The sequence below is a fragment of the Mustela erminea genome, chromosome 8 (assembly GCF_009829155.1).
Source record: "Mustela erminea isolate mMusErm1 chromosome 8, mMusErm1.Pri, whole genome shotgun sequence".
Classification (NCBI taxonomy): domain Eukaryota; kingdom Metazoa; phylum Chordata; class Mammalia; order Carnivora; family Mustelidae; genus Mustela; species Mustela erminea.
In genome coordinates, this window is record NC_045621.1 from 10,822,501 (window position 1) to 10,841,367 (window position 18,867).

General features: G+C 36.2%; 1 long non-coding RNA gene across 1 annotated transcript in view; it reads left to right on the forward strand.

Moving 5' to 3' along the window:
* The window catches only part of LOC116597401, an 18,601-nt gene extending 13,535 nt beyond the window's left edge, over positions 1 to 5,066 (forward strand). Inside the window, exon 3 of the long non-coding RNA XR_004288587.1 lies at positions 5,008 to 5,066. This is a non-coding gene — a long non-coding RNA (uncharacterized LOC116597401). The remainder of the gene's footprint in view (positions 1 to 5,007) is intronic.
* Positions 5,067 to 18,867: the final 13,801 nt, after the last annotated feature.

Consider the following 18,867-nt stretch of genomic DNA (forward strand, 5'->3'; position numbering starts at 1 on the left):
GGCAGAATAATCCCTCTTGGTCTCAGTGAGCCTCAGAAATATCCCAGCATATACATCAGCTTTTCTAAACCTTTATCAAGTGGGACCCACCCAGAAAAAGGTGATTGCAGTTCAGTGTGCAGAACAGTCACCTGGGCTTTTCAGGAAAGACCACATTCTAAGGTAAACCTTAGAATTCTAAAGGTGAACCACCACTGCCACGATATTACCAAATGTTAACTTAAAACAAAATTAATGTAATTACTTCTCTTCCTTGATCCTGTGTCAGAATGCTCAGGGGAATACCGATACCCATCTATCCATCTCTTTCCGCTGGAAGGTAGAAGCCTCAAGTGATACATTTACGAAATACGGGAAGCCCTAAAAATGTTACCAATCTCTCCCTGATTTCACAACCTTTCTAATATACAGATACAGACAGTCCAACAAACAATGTAAGTCTAAGCACTGAAGAAAAACAAAACACTACTAGCACACACTTCTAAGCACACAATAATTAGATGTCATATTACTTTATTTCCTGACATATATTGTTCAGTTTGGGGAACATGATCTCCAATATAATAAAAGGAGTATTACATATTGTTTATTTTCCCATTAACACCAAACAATTTTTATGCTGAATGCTAATATGTTCATTATCATTTCTGGAATATTTTGCATTGCATATGTTCAGGGTTTATGCAATCCTTCAAAATGATTTTAATAACATTTCAGATTCAAAGAACTCAAAACCAGAGGGCAGTAAAGATTTCTAAGTACTTGCAGAACCTCCCCTTAAAGTAGGGTGTAGATAGAGAGTACTTTCAAGAGCATGTCTGTGGTGAATCAATGTTTGTTTCCTGTAGCTATTCAGAATGCTACATTAACTCCAGAACTTGCATATTACAATGAGTTTTTTCCAAACACCTCTTCTTTCAATAGAGCCAAACCTCACTTTACAATTACGTATTTTCCCGTGAAGGTATATATAAATTGAAAATCTCTATTTAGTGAGTCATAAATTGCAGTAATTTTTATTTTAACCACAGATATACCTTCTCCCAGAAAAATATCTTCAATAACAAGAGGTCATGTAAATGACATTTAAGACTTATTAAATGATTCAACATGTATCTGCTGCCTAAATTGTTTCACATTAAATATGCTTTTACATCTCTGACACTATTTGTGAAAAAATTTAAAAATCCGATATGTCCTATTCATGTTATTAAAAACATAGATACATTTAAATCAGTCAGTATTGGCCTGATTTGATAATCATACAGATGTCATATGATTAGATCTCATGAAATTTCTCTGCTCCTGGCTATCAACAGAATTAACCAGAAAAACCAACTAACAGTGATGAGTCTTTTGGACAAAACAGCCAACTCACATATATCTAGATTACTTCACTTGGTTTTCATGTGTTGATAGGAGACTATAAAAACATACCATTTAAAAATGTTGGTAAAACTAAATCAATTCTTAGACACAGAAGTAAAATTATTATTTAAACATCTGTAGGTAACTTTTGACTGACTTGATGGAATCATGTTAAAATAGTTTTGGTAATTAACTTAAAATGCTGTTTAGTAAGTAGTAACATAGTAATCATTTGGACTCTCAACAATTCACTACTAAAAGCCTCAAATCAATATCTATTAAGAAGTAATGACTACATGCAGAATATTAGCCACCATTCTAAGTTTTTTATATGTATTAAATCATTTAATCCTACAACCTTATAAGGCAGGAACTATTATTCCCATTTTACAGGTGAGAAAAGTGAGGCTCTGAGAAGTTAAGTAATTTACCCAGGGCCACACATGGAGTGAGTGATAAAGCCAAGATTTTAACCCAAGCAGTTTGTCTCCAGAATCAATCATCTTAATTACTACATTAACCTATAACCTGTAATCTTGAACTCTGGAGAAGGCAAAGCAGTAGAGAGAAACAAATTCTTCACTCAATGAGCAAGAAGAGGATAAATATTTTCGATGCAATGTCTAATGAATCCAATTTTTACTGGATATTGATCACCACAGAAGAATACGGAACATGAACATTCTGACTTAGTTCAATTTCATTGTGTATTTAAAACAACGGCGTGCACTTTGGTGTTCAAATAAAAGGGTTAGGAAAGACCATCTTGCTTTGCTATTTTTAAAGCTACTACAACATCAATCTCTAATTCCACCCTCAACCTCTAAAACACACATGCCTACAAAGATGTGCACACACACATGCACACACACACATTTTTGAGAGACAAGATCTGTCTAGGGAGTTTGATGTTCCTGGAGAGAAAAGGCAGCTGGCAGGAACAATATCCCTACTGTGTAATGTGCTGTCCAGTTCGGTTTTCCTCATAAAGATAATATGCAAGCAATATAATCTTCAGTAACTCTCTGATGTTGTGCTTTTGTGAGGTCTGGGAAACAAAAAGACCCAGGTGAGAAACCAGTTTCTCCACTTACTGAGTTGCCTCAAACCATTTGTTTAGGCTTAGTTTTAGGTCCCTCATCTAAAAGATGACAGAGATGATATCCACCTCATAAAGTTATTGTTTGTAGGCCCGCCCAGGACAAGAGCACACATAGAGCCCCACATACCGTATGTCTAAATATTTAAAAGTTATAATTGAAGCCAACAAACTGTTAAATAAAATATGTTCTATCCTCCTACCTTGACAAATATACCTTCATAATGACAAAAATCAAAAACAGTATGTAAAGCTATGATTTATGGGACTAAAAGTTGGCAAATACTAAAGACCAGGACTTCTGTTGATGGGCCAACAGTCTTAGAATCAGAAATAAAATACAAACTTAAATAATGCAAATTAGGAGCCATTTGTTCTGTAACACCTATTTTTAAACTTTATTTTAGCAAAATGATTACATTGTTTAAAAAAATCAAGATTTTTATATAATGTGCTTTGTTGACTGTAATGATCTAAAGACTTTAAAATTACACATCACTGGGATGCCTGGGGGGCTCAGGTGGTTAAGTGGCTGCCGTCAGCTCAGGTCATGATCCCAGGGTCCTGGGATCGAGTCCCACCTTGGGCTCCTTGCTCAGCAGGAAGCCTGCTTCTCCCTCTGCCTGCTCTGCCTGCTGCTCCCCCTGCTTTTGCTCTCTCTCTCTGACAAATAAATAAATAAAATCTTAAAAAAAATAAAAATAAAAAATAAAATTACACATCATTAAGTTAAAATACATACAAAATTAATCAGTATGATTTAAAGTAAATATAAAGATCTAAAAATTTTCATGTTTTCAAAAGTTACTTCCAATATCTGCTTATCAGTTAAAATATTAACAAGTACCAAACTTATTAATCAAGACTATTTAACAGAGATTAACATGATTGTTCTGAGAATAAAATAAAACCTTAAATATTCTAGTAGACTTATTTATAAATTCTAGTGTTCGGTCCATCTGATTGTTAACATAAAGAATGAATGTATTTCATATGTTACTAAACACACACAAAACTAATACAGATTATTACACAGCAAACTGTTTTCTATGGGAGTTCTACAGAATCTGCACTAATTGATGACTATTGCTGGAACCAAAGATCAGAACACAAAAAGAGGGAAAAAATGAAGTTCAGTACTTCTGGGAAACAATGCTTGCTTTTCAAGAATCTTTGTACTCATGCTATTAGAGGAAGAATTTCATTAATTAATTAACTGATCTTTTCTCTTACCTAAATCCTTCCACTACTCTTCCCATCTTCCAAACCAGTGTTCATCTCTGATGTCAAAAGCAGCAGAGTCAACACGTTTATACAGCATTTGTAAGCACCACCCTTCATTTCAGAGATAGAGCAAGAGATATAAAAAAGCACTGCTCTGGGGTCACTGCCAAGAGCCATATTGTATCCATGCAGAGTGCCTGTCCTTGAGGAACTCAATGTCCACTCTAATGGTGAAGATGCCAAAGAATCTAACAAATGTATGACCTGTTGTTTTGGTTTTGTACTTGCAATATCAGGGCTCTCTAAAACATGGAACTCAAGTCTGGGGCTCCTCTTACTCAGGTCTAAGGGATGTCCTGGTCATACAGATTAAATATGCAGGGAGTAGAGAATATCAGATATGTGCTAAGTGTACATCAGGTGACAGTCACTGTGATATTAAGTTTTGCCAAGTTTAAAATATTTACTTCAAATGGAAACTATGTATGTGTAATATTTTGTGATGGAATTTAATCAGACTGTATTTTAAACACCTACTATAGAATTAAAAGCTTCTATCTCTGTAATAATAATGACTACTTTTGAGATTGTCATTCAGTCATTCCACTAAAATTTACTAGGTACCTATTCTATGTGAGGGCACTGGGCTAGAGTTCCAGTAATACAAAGATGTGGCCCCCAATCTAAAAAAGTTCAGGGTTTAGAGCAGTAGATTTCAATCAGATGCAATTGGGATCTCCAGGGCACATGCGGCAATGTCTACCAACATTTTGATTGCTGCAGCGTTGGCGGGGGAAGAGGGTACTGAGAGATGCTACTGGCACTAGTAGAGACTGAGGATGCTGTCGAATACCCTGTAACACATAGGGCAGCTTCCACAACAAAGAATTACCTGGCCCAAGATAGTGCCGAGGGTGAGAGAAATGCACTATGCAGTAACATCTAATACACACATATACAACGTGTGTCTAAAACAAAGGAAAGGGAGCTCCGGGGGTATCACTAGAGAGCTACTTCGTCTTCGAGTCATTAGGTCCTCTTAGCCTGTGATCTGAAGCATGAAGATGTTCAGAGCATCATTCAGTCCATTTAAATATAGCATCAGTAGGAGAGGTACACATAATGATCTTCCAAAGACATCCATGCCCCAAACACAATCCGTATTTAATATGGCATAAAGGAAGTAAGATTACAAATGGGATTAAGGTTGCCAATCAGCTGACTTAAAATAAGATTATCCTGGATTATCCCGGCTTCTAGAAAGCAGAAAAGCAAGAAAAAATGTTCTCCCCAGTAGCCTCCAGAAAGAAACACAGGCTCACCAACACCTTGATTTTCACCTAGTGAGACCAAGTTCAGACTTTGGACCTCCAGAGCGGTAAGATAACAAATTTATATTCTGTTAAGGCATTAAGTTTATGGCAATTTGTCGGCAGCCAAGAAATCATAATAGAGTAGGATATCTATTAGTAGAGTAGGGTATCTATTAGTAGGATATCTATCAATACAATGGGAAAGGGTGGGACACCAGTTGACAATACCATCAGTTAGGATGTTATTCATTCACTTATTCATTAAATTGAAATTTGCAGGCCATCCTCCTTGTTTCTGCCAACGTGGATAATTTCAAAACTCTATCAACTGGTGATACTTGATAGCAGTGTGGCTAACTGTATATTTCTAACTTATGTGAGTCCGTGAAAAAGAAAACGAGCCCATGTGTTTTTTCTATCTCCATGAACTAAGGGGTTCTTTGTCAGAGTTCTCACCACACTGTTATTCATCTGTATCACTTTGAATGAGTCCCATTACTCATCCAGACCTGTCTTTCTCATCTATAAATTAGGAGGCTAGACTGGATGGTGAGCTTCCAAGAGAAGACCCACATCCTAACCATCTCAGTGTCAATCCTAAAAGCTAGCACAAAGAAAGTATGTTGTATCTATTGAATAAATGAGTCATCTCATGGATCTCATGGCTCCAAAGTCATCATGTTATCTCTTCTCAACAAAGCTCAGTGGAGACAATGGTATTTCCAAGAGACAGTTAGTCTTAGAAATTTTAATTCCATGCTTTGTCACCATTCACCCATAAATTCCTATGGCTTCAGTGGCCCTCACTTGATTTCAACAAAGTTGCAAGATTTTAGGAAGGGAAGTGGAATTCTGTGACCCATTTTAATGACACAGGAAATGGTAGTGTTTTGCCTAGATGTGAAAGGTAAACCCCTTATGGGGGAGGTCCAATCCCTCTCATGTTGTTAATAAAAAAGAAAAATATCATTATGGCTCAGTGAAGAAAATTCAGTGGGAAAACAAAACAGAAACAATTTGAAACAATCCATTCCAAATGTTAACTCCTATCCTGTCTTTTATCTATTTTTTTTTTTTTTTTGGTCCATCCTCTATTGAAATCCTAACTTACAATGGTCCAATTAAAACCAACTCATGAGACTTTTTTTTTGCTACTGAAACTCCAACTGAACTTCCCTCTGAGTATCCTGTTGGGATTCAAATTTTGAGTACTAAACATTTTGGGCTTTAATTATATTCTGTTTGCAAAGGGCTCCAAATGCCCTTGATAAAAAAATTCCAAGTTCCTGATGCAGTTCTCCTGTCTTACACTTTTTACAAATGTCCTACAAAACTTGTTCACAGCCTTATGTATGTGGAAAAATACCTTGTGGTTTAAATTGAATATTAGTTAAACTGAGCACAGAGGCCTCTCAAGATTTTCATCAAGGAGGCTTGGAAATTTGATTCCAATTCAGGTGAAACAATAACAAACATTGACAATACAGAGAAAAATATAGTGTCTCTAAACCCATTAGTCACATTAAAGCAACCAAAGCAAGAATCAGTGCAAACACGATGGAAAAGAAAGAAAAAGAGAAAGAAGGAAGGAAGGAAGATAGGAAGGAAAGAAAGGAAGAAGAAAGGAGGGAGGGACAAATTTCTAGTCCATGAAAAAAAAAAAAAAAAGCCTGCTAAAGGCATTCCTGATGGACGAATATGTCAGATTTGATATCACTATACAGGTACCACTGCCTTGGTCTACACAGATGTCACAGATGTAGGAGCTGATGGCTAACCCTTTAAACAATATAGAAAGATCATTCAAAAGCATATCCCTGACATTTAAATACAAACATAACCTAACATGCATACTAAAATGGATATGTTCTTAAAACATTTTTACAACCTACGCTCACCATCTCTAACTACCTTTTCTCCCTAACATGCATCCAGATGAGCAGGGTATTATTCATAGGAATTTCAACTTGAATCCAGCAAGAATGTGAACTCTTTATATTGTTAATCCAAATAGAATCTGACTGCAAACTCATTAGGACTTCTATTCTCTGGGTCATGCTAATTAAGTTTTTCAGAAGTAAGGAATGTGATCTCAATTGATTTCATCTCATTTTGGGGTGCTAAGTAGAAAATCAAATGCATCAAATCTTCTTACAATTTTTATTTCTTCAAGAGATGACACAAACTTTGAGGAATTTTCAAATCCCAATTAAAATGTATTAATTGGATTTGAAAATTCCTCAAAGTTTGTGTATTACGGAGGGCACATATTACATGGAGCACTGGGTGTGGTGCATAAACAATGAATTTTGGAACACTGAAAATAAAATTAAATTAAAATATATATTTTTTAATCCAGTTTCCAAACATTGCCCTAAATCTTTAATTCCTATCTAAAATAAGGAATTAAGCATAATATTAAATTATGCATATTAATTTAAGAAATTAAACATAATGTTGCAATGCAGCCAAACTCCATAAAAATAAGTGAGCCATTAAGTATCTGGTATTCACTTAGAAATGCTTGAGAGAGCTTGGAAATAATTATTATTACCTTATATTCTTACCTGTTTTTAAAAACACTGTTAATATACTTGCAACTTACTGTCATCTAGACATAGTATAAAAGATAGAATAATCTGCTGAAATACTGCTTGCTGTCTTTGTATCTTTACTGTAATAACAGTAACTCAAAATAATTTTCCTCTTACCCTCCATCCTGGAAGAATAATCAAACTTTCATTTCCTATATATTTTTTTAAGTTTTCCTGGTCCCAAGGGAACTGTCTCACAAAACTCACACACCAGAGATCCAAACTTTCTAAGAGAGTGAGAGATCCAAAATTTTGAGGTAAGAGGCAGTTGCCCAAATATAGGGAGTAGGAATGTCATTTTTTTTTTTTTCATTTCAAGGGTCACAAAGCAAATTCGCACATATGACAACAAGATATTCGTTTCAACATCAATCCACACTTACAACCAACACTCTTATTCTGGGAAATAGTCTACTATTTTCTCTAAGATAGATTATTATGTGATTCTGGCTATACAGACCAAAATTGACCATACTCAAGATTGCTCTGCTCTTAATGGCTCATGTTATATATTCTAAAGTAAGTTTATTAACTTCAGTATTATTCAGCAATAGGAAATTATTTTCTGAGAAATTGCATTATCCTTTTTGTTAGTTAACTTTGAAACAGGGTATTCAGAGGTGATGCTCTCATGACCTCCATCCACAATATCAATGCCCTGATTTTCTGACTGGGATGAATATTCAAAAACAAAGAACAGAAATAAAACACATTCAGGTTTTAAAAAAATCTCTTACATGGGTAAGATTACTTACAAGGACAGTTCCTCCAGTGGGTGTATCTCCTAGATTAAGACAATGTACAAAAAAGCGAAATGATAAATGAGAACTTACAAGAAAAAAAATGAAATATCTACTTGAAAAGCCACAAATTAGCATCAACTATATACCTTCTGGGTGAGGCATTTATGGAGGAACAATTGAGAACAAACCTGGGGTTTGTTTGTTTGTTTGAGGCATTTATGGAGGAACAATTGAGAACAAACCTGGGGTTTGTTCTCCCTTTAACAAGAACCTACAAATCAAACGCTTCATCTGCCATCTTAATGTTTTCCCTAACTTTTCCTTATCTCCAAATAATGACCAATAATTTCCCATGTTCGCCAGTGTTGAAACTGGACTGATTTAATAAGGCCACCGACTGAATCAATTTTTATAAACTATATCTTTATTGTCGTATTTCAAGAGCTAAGTCCAAACTTACCTTCTATTTCTTAATTATCTAAACGGCATTAGGAAAAGCTCTGCTAAATGTAATTAGACCCAAATACACAGTTGAAGAATTTTGTTAAACAAAGGCAGTTTAGGAGCACCTGGGTGGCTGAGTGGGTTAAGCCTCTGCCTTCAGCTCAGGTCATGATCTCAGGGTCCTGGGATGGAGCCCCACATTGGGCTCTCTGCTCAGCAGGGGGCCTGCTCCCCGCCCTCCGCCCCGCCTGCCTCTCTGCCTACTTGTGATCTCTCTCTCTGTGTCAAATACATAAATAAAATCGTTAAAAAAAAAAGGGCGGTTTATTTTTTTAGATTTAAGGCCATGTCTGGTTAAAAGCTAAGAACCATATCAGAAAAACCAAAGTAATATGGCATTACTTTCCTTCCCAAATAGATCTAATCTATAAATATAGATGACTTTCCTTATAGCTCTCAACATTTTTTAGACAAAATCTATACCACAAATTCTCTCCAAAATAAAGGACAGCACAGATGTTTTATCATACTCCCTCAGGCTACAAGTGTGTGTGTTTTTTTGTTTTTTTGGTTTTTTGGGTTTTTGTTTAATTTATTTTTTATTTATTTTTGGCATAACAGTATTCATTATTTTTTCACCACACCCAGTGCTCCATGCAATCTGTGCCCTCTATAATTCCCACCACCTGGTACCCCAACCTCCCACCCCCCCCACCATTTCAAACCCCTCATATTGTTTTTTAGAGTCCATAGTCTCTCATGGTTCACCTCCCCTTCCAATTTCCCCCAACTCCCTTCTCTCTAACTCCCCATGTCCTCCATGCTTTTTGTTATGCTCCACAAATAAGTGAAACCATATGATAATTGACTCTCTCTGCTTGACTTATTTCACTCAGCATAATCTCTTCCAGTCCCGTCCATGTTGCTACAAAAGTTGGGTATTCGTCCTTTCTGATGGAGGCATAATACTCCATAGTGTATATGGACCACATCTTCCTTATCCATTCATCCGTTGAAGAGCATCTTGGTTCTTTCCACAGTTTGGCGACCGTGGCCGTTGCTGCTATAAACACTGGGGTAGAGATGGCCCTTCTTTTCACTACATCTGTATCTTTGTAAATTCTATTTTTAATTTCTTGAGGAATGGCCACACTGTTCTCCAAAGAGGCTGCACCAAATTGCATTCCTACCAACAGTGTAAGAAGATTCCCCTTTCTCCACATCTCCTCCAACACATGTTGTTTCATGTCTTGTTAATTTTGGCCATTCTAATTGCTGTAAGGTTATATCTCAATGTGGTTTTAATTTGAATCTCCCTGATGGCTAGTGATGATGAACATTTTTTCATGTGTCTGATAGCCATTTGTATGTCATCATTGGAGAAGTCTCTGTTCATATCTTCTGCCCATTTTTTGATATGATTGTCTGTTTTGTGTGTGTTGAGTTTGAGGAGTTCATTATAGATCCTGGATATCAACCTTTTGTCTCTACTGTCATTTGCAAATATCTTCTCCCATTCCGTGGGTTGCCTCTTAGTTTTTTTGACTGTTTCCTTTGCTGTGCAGAAGCTTTTGATTTTGATTAAGTCCCAAAAGTTTATTTTTGCTTTTGTTTCCTTTGCCTTTGAAGACATATCTTGAAAGAAGTTGCTGTGGTTGATGTTGAAGAGGTTACTGCCTATGTTCTCCTCTAGGATTCTGATGGATTCCTGTCTCATGTTGAGGTCTTTTATCCATTTTGAGTTTATCTTTGTGTACGGTGTAAGAGAATGTCAAGTTTCATTCTTCTACATATAGCTGCCCAGTTTTCCCAGCATGATTTATTGAAGAAACTGTCTTTTTTCCACTGTATATTTTGTCTTGCTTTGTCAAAGATTATTTGCCCATAGAGTTGAGGGTCCATATCTGGGCTCTCTACTCTGTTCCACTGGTCTATGTGTCTGTTTTGATGCCAGTACCATGCTGTCTTGGTGATCACAGCTTCGTAATAAAGCTTGAAATCAGGTAACGTCATGCCCCCAGTTTTATTTTTGTTTTTCAACATTTCCTTAGCGATTCAGGGTCTCTTCTGATTCCATACAAATTTTTGCATTATTTGCCCCAGCTCTTTGAAGAATACAAGTGTGTGTTTTAAAGTTATTTGATGTTCTTATTTTGGGTAAAATAAATAAATAGATTGAGCATAGTATCTGAACTCTAACCTTAGCAATTAACCACAAGGTAGGTGTTTTCAAATAGTCTTATTTTTTTTAGTAGGAATTTTAAAGTTAAGAATGCCAACACATAAAAGCTAAACATTCCTTCAAACCATACTTTTTCCATGTTTCCACTCCACCCCAAAAAGCATCCATGGAGGACCTGTATAGAGAACTTCACAGTGCTAAGTACTCAGAAGTTTTCAAGAGTTCCAGGAATATGTGTCCCTAAACTCACTGGTTTACAGTTTTAAATTGGCACCTTATGTATTAATTTAGTGCATTAAATTTGCACAAGAAGAATCTACAGTTTAAAAGTTCCTCATTGACGTACACAAAATCACAAGCAATCCTGAATAAACAAAGGGGATTTCACACATTTAATTAAATTGGTGGCTTAAAGCTTTATATATGATGAGGTTGTCCTTCTCTTTTTTATTTTAAAAGATTCTGTTCCAGCAATGAACTCCACTATTCTTTAACAGCACTTTACCCTTTCCAAAAGTGAGTTCTATAAAGAAATCTGAGGGGCGCCTGGGTGGCTTAGTTGGTTAAGCAACTACCTTTGGCTCAGGCTATGCTCCTGGGATCCTAGGATCAAGTCCCACATCAGGTTCCCTGCTCAGCGGGGAGTCTGCTGCTCCCTCTGACCTCTCCCCTCTCGTGCTCTCTCTCTCTCTCAAATCAATAAATAAAATCTTTAAAAAAAAAAAAAGAAATCTGAAAGATCTGTTGCTAAATATTACCCAGAGATACTCTATGTCATAAAAAATCTATCACATTTATGCTCTGTACTCATGACTGCTTATTTGAATCTTCTCTGTATTGAGAAGTGAACAGCACTTGTTATCTCTTAGGGTATATCTCTTAGATGTTTAAATAGTAGCTCATCAGTCCCCAGTCGTGTGAGCCTTTATCTGCTCCTTTCCTCTTCTATAATAGCTGTCAGCAGACAGGAGAGGATGGCAGAGAAAAGGGGAATCAGACTCCACTACTATAGCCTCTGAATAGGAAAAGTATTGATAAGTGAAAAACAGCCCTTGAATGAAGTATATATGCAGGAAATCATTCAACATCACTATTCTGTAGGGTGCTTGCTCCTTGTCTTCAGAAAGAGGATGAAAGACAAATGTTACTATGTGATACAACATCACACAAAAAAAAAAAAAAAGAAAAAGAAAAGTTTTGCATATTCTCATTCATTCCTAGAAACACATAATTTCCAATAATCCTAATTCAATAGCCAAATTCTTCCAACACTAAAAAGATAAAAAGTAGAAAACAAACCAAAAAAAAATCTAACATTTAATCAATTCAGTATTTTCAGTATTTTGAAATACCAAACATCAAAATCATTCATCTTTATTTATAGAACCTAAAGTAAATAAACTTGTGAAAACATAGTATTTCATTTACTTTTTTTTTTTTTCTTTTGGTTAATTTTTTTTTTTTTTTTTTTTTTAAAGATTTGGAGTGAGAGCAAGCACAGGCAGACAGAGTGGCAGGCAGAGGCAGAGGGAGAAGCAGGCTCCCTGTCAAGCAAGGAGCCTGATGTGGGACTTGATCCCAGGACGCTGGGATCATGACCTGAGCTGAAGGCCGCTGCTTAACCAACTGAGCCACCCAGGTGTCCCTTCATTTACTTTTTAAATCATGTATTTCACATAAAAGTGTTTGGATTGATCTTTATTAAATAATTTTGATAGAAAGTAGATTCTGAGAACTGTCCTATAATATCTCTCTGTGAAGTTCAAGACCCTAAATCACAATGATCAAAATGAGAAGTGATAAAAATGGAAAATATTTTTTTCCAGAATCCACCTGTAATACTGTTATAGCATTCATTTTTGTCATACTAATTAATACACAGGCTACAAAGGTTCCCAGACTGGATTTTGATTTATGATATTGGGCCCTTGGGGAATGGAAAAGTAAAGGTTATATTTATATAGATTCCAGAATTTGAGGTTTCAGGAGATAGCTGAACTGTCTATAGTTCAAAGAAGACAAACAGAAAAAAACAGAGATTAGTAACCAAACACAGTTTGTAAAAATAATTAGAAGCTGTACGGAATACAACCAAAAAGGATAATATTTTAAAAGAAATTACTGGAAGTTGGGTGCCTGGGTGGCTCAACTGGTTAAGCAACTGCTTTCAGCTCAGGTCATGATCCTGGAGTCCCAGGATCGAGTCCCACATCGGGTTCCCTGCTCACTGGGCAGCCTGCTTCTCCCTCTGATCCTCTTCCCTCTCATGCCCTCTCGCTCTCACTCTCTCTCTCAAATAAATAAATAAAATCATAAAAAAAGAAGTAACTGAACCTTAATAAGCAGCATCAATAGAATAAATAAATAGAAGGCATTATAAGGCCAACGCAATTGAACTAAAGTCAAAGGAGAGTTCTAGTTAGTAGCAGGGCCATTTTCCATGGTTCTTCTTCTCCTTTTTTTTTCTTTAATTTAATTTTATTTTTTCAGTGTTCCAAGATTCATTGTTTAGGCACCACACCCAGTGTTCCATGCAATACGTGCCCTCCTCAATACCCACCACCAGACTCATTTAACCGCCCATCCCTCTCCCGTCCAAAACCCTCAGATTGTTTCTCTGAGTCCACAGTCTCTCATAGTTCATTTCCGCCTCCTATTGGCTTCCTCCTTCCATATTGTGGCTCCCTCATTCTCGACACCTTAGACAATGTCTCCATTCCACCAGCCAGAAGGGGGAAAAGAGCATGGAAGATTGTATACAGTATGGCAAAATGTTACACATTACTTTCATCCACATTCCAACAGCCAGAATTTAGTCACAAGGTCACATCCAACTGTAAGAAAACCTGGGAAATGCTGTTCTAGTTCCATGCCCAAAAGAAGAGAATGTACTTTTGGTAAATGCAGAGCAGTTTCTTCCCTAGGGCTATATTAAGAAGCGTTAAGGCAGTGACACCTCTCCCCTATTCATTACCAGTCTGAATGTTTTTATACTCTAAGATATAATCCAATAAATACTCCCTAAATACAAAGCCATTTTTCAGGCTCAAATGACATAGGAGCAGATGGGGGAATCCAAGAGGTATTAATGGGGAAAAAACAAATCAGAAAACTAGCTTTGCCCATAAGAGAAATAAACTGGAAGAAATCAAACTCATGTTATCAGCAGGCAACAAGTGAGGACAGGGAGCAACTTGGTGCCTGCTTTTCCTTCCCAATGATACCCTAAACTTCTGCGTGCCTATTGACATAAGCTTCTCATCTATTTAACTTCAAAAAAACACTTACTGATTTTATTTATATGTACATAATATACAGTAACAAGTAATACGATATAACACATACATATGTATATGAGCAAGTATAGTTGATCTTCGAACAATGCAGGTGTTAGGGGCACTGACCCCCTGTGCAGTCAAAAATTTACATATAACTTCTAACTCTTCAAAAACTTAACTACCAACAACCTACTGTTGACCAGAAACCTTACTGATAACGTAAACAGCCAATGAATACATTTTGTATGTTACATGTATTATATGCTGTATTATAAAAATGGTTAGAAAAAGGAAAATTCAGAAAATTGTAAAAGAAAATACATTTACAGTACTATACCATAAAAAATTTGTGTATGAGTGGTCCCACATGATTCAAACATGTGTTGTTCAAAGGGTCAGCAATGGATATGACTTCGGATGGATGTCCCGTTTCTGAATACTCCAAAAAGCTCTGGAGTTGTATCTTCTTGTAAGTATAGGTGAAAGTTAAAATTTGAAAATGAAAATGTCTAAAACTCAATTTTCTAAACTCCTTTTATCCATGAAGTAGTTGCAGCATGCTCAAATTCCCAGACAGCATGGCACTGCTGAGAACAGCAGTGTCTAGCATCCCGTGGCAGAAGTGTTTTAAGTGGACACGTTCTCCTGAGTGATCCTATGTCTGTCCTAAATACAATGTCTCTAAAGCCAATTCTCCTGCCCTCCTAGTGTTTATATGAGCCATTTAACTCCTCTTTAATAAATTCCATTTTAGCATACATCAGCCAGGGTAAATTTCTGTCTTACACCTAACAACATTAATACAAAAACTATTTGCAGATACAGTTGCAATGACACTCAGATATACTCTGGGGTGGCAAGGACAATATGTGGTTGGTAGAGGTAAATCTAACAGGGTTATCTGGCCAAACTGGGATAGAAGACAGTGAAAAATAACTAGTACTAGGAGGTGAAACTAAATAGCTAATACTAAGAGATGAAACTATAACAGATGGCAGAAAGTGGTAAAATTTTTATTAAATTATCTGTGCAAATTTTTGGCAGGAACAAGACCCACTGTCATAAAATAGCATATATATATATATATATATATATATATATATATATATATACACACACACACACACACACATACTGGACAGCATAACATACAAGGTGATAATCTTGGAGTTTTAAATTGTCAGCTTAAGACATATACTAAAACTAGGGACTCTGTGTGTTAAAGATTTACTTACCTGTTATAGCTGAAAGCTGAAATAGGGGAAAATCAAACATAAAATTTGGTCAAATAGATTGCTGAAGTAAAAAGTTATTTCAAATGCAAAGCCTTAACCAATTCCTTGTATGAAATTAAGGGCACTGATAAGAAAAATAGCAGGTTACAAATTAAAATGGGATATATTGGAGAGTTCAGAAGAATGAAAATAACCTTACATGTCCAATCTCATGATGCCTACTTTGCCAGATAAAGCAGCTCCTTTTCTCTTGTCTACAGAGGCTCTTTCTGCTTTATTTGAAGACCCTATATTAGCTTTTCTCAGGGAGAGCTGTTTTGCAATGGAATGTCAATTCTGTTCATTGTTATGTCCACTATACCTAATGTCTCAAAATCTTTAACTGGAGTCAAATCCAAGTATACACAGTGGCCAAATACTAAGCAAGACCCAGAAGAATAAAGACTTGCACAGCAAAATAATTGCAAGATTTCGCTAAATTATATCAGTACTATAATGAATTTGCTGGGGACTAAGAAGAAAATAACAATTTTAGCCTGGGCTGAAATTATCAATATATTAAATATGAATAACAATGTTTAATACTTATATGTATATAATATATAGAGAGAAAAATGTATAGCTAAATATAAAAGACTGTGATTTCAGTGTGCTAAGCTGAAGTAGCCAGGAGTTGTTTGTAATTGTTTGCTTCTTTGGTTGACTAAAATACCGACTCAGTAGTGCCCCACACTAAATGAAGTTGAAATGGCCGATATCTCTGTATATAACATAGGGAAAGCAATCCAAATATAGAGATAATAGAAATTTTCGAGTTTATTTATCACATGTTGTCCCCTTATGCATAACCCTAACCAAGTTCCCTAACGACCCATTAGGGTTTGAGAAAACCATTAGTTAAGGGAGTGCTAATATCTCTATAATCACTCTAATGAATCTAATGGATGTACTCTGGTTGCCAGTAAAAAAAGATGCAGTAAATATGGGTTCCATGATTTCAATGATGTACCAGAACCCCAGTTTGGCAGAGCAATTTAGTAGTACTTAATTGCCTGAAGCAAAATGGACATGATTGCTCTCCATCATTCATCAGACAACAAGGGCAGTGTGGTAATCAAAACAGTCAGAAATTTTAGGATCTGAACCAGTGAGTAATGGATTGTGGAGTAATGAAGTCTATGAGAAACGGCCAATCCACTAATGACCTACCTGATGTACACAACCAAATAAACTTCACTTCTGGAGGATAGAGAGGTGACTGTAGCTATCACACATAAAATCATACATAATCTCTATCCCAATTCCCATATTTGAGTGAGTTCATAAACCCAGAGACCCTGAAATAAAGAAGAAGCCAAGAACTCTTAAGGAAATACCTCTTCACATTCTTCGAAAAGAGCTGTAGCTGTTTACAAAGATAACTATACTTATAAAAGGTAAATATCTAAATATTTGAGGATTATTAAGCATTAACTATGAGACAACAATAATTCTAGATATATAAAACACAAATAAGTCCACAGATCAAAGGGAAGCTCATAGTATGTTTAGTTAGAAAAAAGTCCCATTTCAAAATGAGAATAGGTATGGTGCTATCCCAAACCCCTATTATGGTTATTTCTTCAGATCCTAAGTATCTAGATGTAACATGTCCTCAACAACTAGAAGAATCCCCACAGTGGACCCATGACACATGCATGAGGTACTATGATCCATGACAAAAGGGTATGACTTTAAGAATGTAGTAGAAATCCCTGGTGCTCCTTCTATCTACCAAAATGGTAAAAACATATAAATACATACATACATACATACTCCAACCCTATGAGAATAACGAAGAAGAGTGGCATCATCAACGACAAATTAGGTCATTCTTATCACATCCCCATTTAACTCTCCAGTTTGACAAGTGCAGAATAGAAAGGGGTTAGGGGAGCAGTGGCACATCATATGAAATATAATCAGATTAAGAGTCCAATAAACTGTTCCAGGTATGGTTCCATCAATTGTTCTAGATTTTGATTTGGCAAATGGCCTCCTTTCCTCATCAAATAGCAAACAAAACCAGAGGAAATTTGCTTTCTCTTGGTAAGATAGTAGTATACTTAACCAACTTCCCTCAGAATTACATCTACCCTCTCCCCCTCTGTCACAATTCAAGTTATAGATACAACTTGTATATATTCTCATGATCCTATCAGCGATCAGTATCACTACATGAATAACATCATGCTACAGAACCTTAAGAATGCTGGGAAACCCTTTCTTTAATTGCCTTGGGAATATCTATGAGAGTTGGATGGTAGTAAATCACATGGTCTGTGAATTTGTGAGACATTCACTTGAACCAGTCCACTGAAAGAAAATCATTTGAGTGTGGTTTGATGGTTTTTCTGCCCAAAGCAGGCTGTTGGAGCATTAATTCCCTATTTGGACTGGCTCTTAAAGAACAATAAAGAAGGAAAAGCCTCAAAATGAACATAATTTTAAGCAATACATGTCTGCTTTGCCTGGAGGAAGAATTGGCCTCTGGGTAGGATCTGCGTCATTTCATGGGCAGTAGCCAGTCACTGTCAAATGATTGGAGACTTGAAATTAATAATATTGGAGGACTGATAAGAAGGAGGATTGAGAAATACATGAACATTTTGGAACCAGTCCAAGTCATGACATATTTTTATACATGCAAATATTCACTAGAAGGCTCTACTACAAAAAGAACTTAGTAATAATCACATGAAAAGGATAACCAGATAGTCAGCCTTCTTCCTTAGCTACTCTTGTCACTTTCTCAATGACATTATAAATAAAGCAGCCATAGCGAAAGTTTTGGAAGCCATGCACAGGCCCAACAACATGGATATCTCCCCCACATGAAAGAAATAGTTAATACCCCCAAATCATAATGTTTTTGCAATAAATTTGCACTACTGAAATGCATTAATAATTTCCTATTACTCCTGCAATAAATTAATACAAACTTCATGTCTTAAAACACAAATTTATTATTTTACTATTTTGAACGTAAGTCCGAATGGATTTTAGAGGGCTAAAGTCGAGAAATTAGCAACCCTGTGCTGCCTCCGGAGAATCTCTTGCTTAGCTTTTTCAGCCCACATTCCTTATCTCATTGCTCCACACCCTCTTTTCTCTCCTTCTGTCTTCTTCACATCTCTCTCTCTGATGGACTCTCCTTACTCTGTTCCATAGGTTCTTTGTGGATATATTGGTCCTATCCTCACAATTCAGGATGATCTCCCCATCGCAAAATCCTTAATTTAATCACATCTCCAAAGTCTTTTATGCCATGTAAATTAATATATTCACCAGTGTCCAGGGATTAGGATGTGGACATCTTTGGAGAGGGAAAGCATCATTTAGCTTACC